Source organism: Nycticebus coucang, chromosome 1 (assembly GCF_027406575.1).
Source record: "Nycticebus coucang isolate mNycCou1 chromosome 1, mNycCou1.pri, whole genome shotgun sequence".
NCBI lineage: Eukaryota > Metazoa > Chordata > Mammalia > Primates > Lorisidae > Nycticebus > Nycticebus coucang.
The window spans coordinates 50,257,510-50,261,708 of NC_069780.1; the positions used below are offsets into that span (position 1 = coordinate 50,257,510).

Here is a 4,199-nt window from a genome sequence, read left to right on the forward strand (position 1 = left end):
GGAACCATAAAAAGCCCTGTATAGCCAAGACAATTCTTAGTAATAGAAACAAACCCAGGGACATCACCCTACCAGTCTTTAGGCTATACTACAAGGTCATAGTGATCAAAACAGCATGGTATTGGCACAAACAATAGAGAAATAGACATTTGGAACTGAATAGAAAATCATGAGATGAAAATAACACATTATAGCCACCTGATATTTGATTAACCAAACAAGAACAAACACTGGGGAAAAGAATCCCTATTCAATGAGTGGTCTTGGGAGAACTGGATAACCACATGTAAAAGACTGAAATTGGACCTGCGCCTTTCACTACTTACAAAAATTGATTCAAGATGGATAAAGGATTTCAATGTAAGGCATGAAACAATAGAAGTTCTAGAAGAAAGTGTGGGAAAAACACTTGAAGACATCAGCCTTTGAAAAGATTTTATGAAGAAGACTTCCATGGCAATGGCAGCAGCAACAAAAATAAACAAATGGGGTGTTCGCTTTGGCAGCTCATATAGTAAAATTGGGATGATACAGTGAAGATTAGCATGACCCCTGCCCAAGGATAACAGGCAAATTCATGAAGCATTCCATATTTTTGTAGTGTCATCACATCTCACTGCAACCTCAAACATCTGGGTTCATCTTCTTTCCTGCTTCATCCTCCTGAGTAGCTGAGACCACCAGCTTTGTTCTGTGGCCTCCAGTAGAGTGCAGTGGTGCCCGCCACCCCAATTCAGCAAGACACAGGCCTGTGTCAGGCCCTGCTCACTTTCTGAGCTTGGGCATCCATCTCTGGGCTGATCTGCAGTTTCACCAACTAGGCTGGGATGTCTCATCCTCCCCAAGATCCTCCTTGGAATCTTCAAGTCCCTTTTTAATCCCTGCTCAAGCAATAACTCTCTAACTCGTCCCAGAACTATGTTGCCATGTCCTTGAATGTCCAGGGTACCCTCCAAGCCTGTGGCATAACCAGCCTATCTTCAAGAACATGGGCAGGAAGTTCACTCCAGTCTCTAACCAGTTGAGGAAGGCCAGGAATCCACAATCCAGATGGGGCCATCAGGGGCAGAAGCACCAGTCTCTGCTGATATTGGAGCGCCACCTGGTGTTTACACTAATTTTTTTTAAACTCTTTTGGATATCTAAGAGTATAGGTAATAGGTCATTTTAACCCCAAAGCTCTGTGCTAAAGAAGAACAAAGGGAAGGGAAAGGAGGATAAGGGAACAGAGAGTAGGGATAGGGGAAGAAAACAAAGAACAAATCACACATGAGGAACAACCAGCAAAAAATCTTTGGCTATATGAAGAACCGGAACAGAACAACTCCCCCACAGCATCACAATGGAGCTACTACAGAAAATTCCAGCTACAAAGAAATTGTGAAAATGACAGACATGGAATTCAGATTATGGATGGCAAGTAGGCTGAAGAGAATTGAAAGTTTTTAGAAAAAGAATTCCAAGAAGTATTACAACTAAGGAAATGCAAGATAATTTCTTAAAGGACCTGGATGGAGTTAGAAAAGATATGAGTGAGTGTAAAGAATTGAAGGAGGCAATTAGAGCTAACCCAGTCATTTAAAGAGGCAGAAGACTTTTTATCAGCAATACTGGATACGAATAAGCAATGGAGTAATGTTTTAAGTATTCTGAGAGAAAATGATATGACCCAAAATTGCTATGCTAAGTTAAATTGGCATTTAAATGCGATGGTGGAATAAAAGAATTTTCAGACCTCCAAAGCCTCAGCAAATTTATTAGTCAAAAATATTCTATGAAAGAATTACTAAAAGAGGTACTCCCACAAAATGAAAAAATAAATCAAAGAGGAAGAAGATATGGGATTCAAGAAAAAGTGGGTAAAACTCTAATAGACTTAAAGCATGGAGCTGGAGGAGCAACCAGAGATGGCTTGAGCTTTCTATTGAGTAAAGAGGTAAAAACTGCTGACCAGAGGATGTGAAAACCTTAGCAACTCTGGAGGAGGACTCTTTAGAGGAGGGGAAAAAAGAAACTGGCCTGTTTAAGGATGAAGAGATTTCAGAGGTGGCAGAGGATGAAGAGGTGTCAGGAATGGAGGAAGAAGAGGGAGAAGAGGCCTTGGGGTTGGAGGAGTTGGGGGAATAGGCCTCAGAATTAGAGGAGAAGGAGTGGGGAGAAGAGGCCTCAGGGTTGGAGGAAGAGGAAGAAAAGGAGGAGGATAAAGAGGCCTCAGTAATGAAGGAGGAGGAGGAAGAGGATGAGACTGCGCTGTTATGTGAGGACCAGGACTCACCTTTTCAGGGTCACACTGTGGTAGAAAGTGTGGAGTTGAGAAAATAACAGGTAATGATGTGGATATTATTTTTATTGACGTGGAGAAGGATTCTGAGCCAGTTGGAGGGAGGAAAGGTCTCTGAGATAGGAAAGATAGTGACTACCATCCAGGCTGGGAAAAAAAAGGGGCCTCAGGAGGACTTAAACAAATTTCCTCTAGTTGTTTGGTTTGGGAATCTAAGAAGGAAATGTTGGTGAAACAGCAGGTGATAGACAAAACCCACAAGAAGCATTCATGTGCAAATTTGGGTACCATGTCAGGAGTCACTAAAAATTTTAGGAAAACAGAATGAGATTCATACATTTCTGCAAACACAAGAGCTAACATCCAAAAAGGTAGACTTAATATGGGAAGCAGAATAAAACTTTAGAAGAAGTGTGATTAATAGCATCAGAGAGATATGAGAGATATTGGAAATATTAAAAATTACCATCCAGAAGTCTCAAATTTTAGAAATTCAATAAATGATCCGAGTAGTGGGATGGACATACTTGAAAAAAAGATTTAACAACCTAGAAGATCAAATAGTTCTCTTTGGATATCATAAAAATGACCAAACAGATATTAAGTAAAGAAAGATGAAGTGATATAGAGGATAGATCCAGAAGCTCTAACATTCATTTGATAGGAATTCCAAAAAAGAATAACAATGAGAATGCCACAGAGGACATAATTAAGGAAATAATTGATAAAAACTTTCCAGAGTTAAAGAGTCGACTCTTTAGATTGTCTGTCAGTGCTTACTGAATATCGAATAAGATTGATAAGAGGAAACTCCCTCCTAGACATATCTTGGCAAAATTTTGCACTTCTAGTGATAAAGAGAAAATCTTAAGAGCTTCCAGAGAGAAAAGAAATAACCTAGAGAGGAGCAAGATCAGACTGACAGCATATTTATCACTGGACATCCTGGATGCTAGAAGTAAATGGAGTGCTGTCATAAAAGTCCTGCAGGATAAAGGCTTTAAACCTAGAATTCTATATCCAGCCAAATTGGATAAAACAAAAACATTTCTTGATATCAAAGAATTTAGGAAGTCTATTTATTGTATACCCCATTGGAAAGAATTACTGGAGAATATATTTTAGCAACATAGGGTGACAACAAACAAATATAATATTCTTTACTTCCACCAACACATACATCCAAAAATCAAGTAAAAGCAGAAAATATAGGAGCTCTAACAAGAAGGATGGACAGCTACCAACATACTTTGGGATGTGGCAAAGAAGTTTCTAGACAACTACCTAGATGTTAGTGAAAAATTTTTAAAAATAGACTGCTCTGAAGGTAGTGAGTTATTTTATTTTTATTTTTTTTTTTGTAGAGACAGAGTCTCACTGTACCGCCCTCGGTAGAGTGCCGTGGCGTCACACGGCTCACGGCAACCTCTAACTCTTGGGCTTATGCGATTCTCTTGCCTCAGCCTCCCAAGCAGCTGGGACTACAGGTAGTGAGTTATTTTAATTATTGTTCAGTTAGACTGCCTTGTTACTATTTCCCTCCTTCTCACTACTGCATTCACTAGTCTTAAAAAAATGACAGTTAATAATAACCATCTAAGCTTATATAGGAGAAAACTTTCTGTATCACTTGGGAGATGGGAATCTGTCAATGAAGCTTGTCAATGTGGGAAAAAGCCTAAAAAAGTGTAGGATAAGGTGGTGGGATAAGTCAAAATAAAAAAGATGGAAAAGTAGAACTCATCAAAAGGATATTTCATAAATTTTATGATGTATAATTATGTGAATCTTGAAGTTTTATATTAAATATTTTTCCTTTGAATACAAAAAAGAATAAACAAATTGGACTTAATTAAAAAGGTTCTGTACAGCTAAGGAGACAACAATCAAAGCAAACAGACATCCTTCAGAATGGGAA

At 38.7% G+C, this 4,199-nt stretch overlaps 1 non-coding gene across 1 annotated transcript; it reads left to right on the forward strand.

Moving 5' to 3' along the window:
* The first annotated feature begins 490 nt into the window (after positions 1 to 490).
* On the forward strand, positions 491 to 597 carry LOC128592511 (U6 spliceosomal RNA). Its single transcript, XR_008381902.1, has one exon. It is a non-coding gene; the product is annotated as a U6 spliceosomal RNA (small nuclear RNA).
* The last annotated feature ends 3,602 nt before the right edge of the window (positions 598 to 4,199 follow it).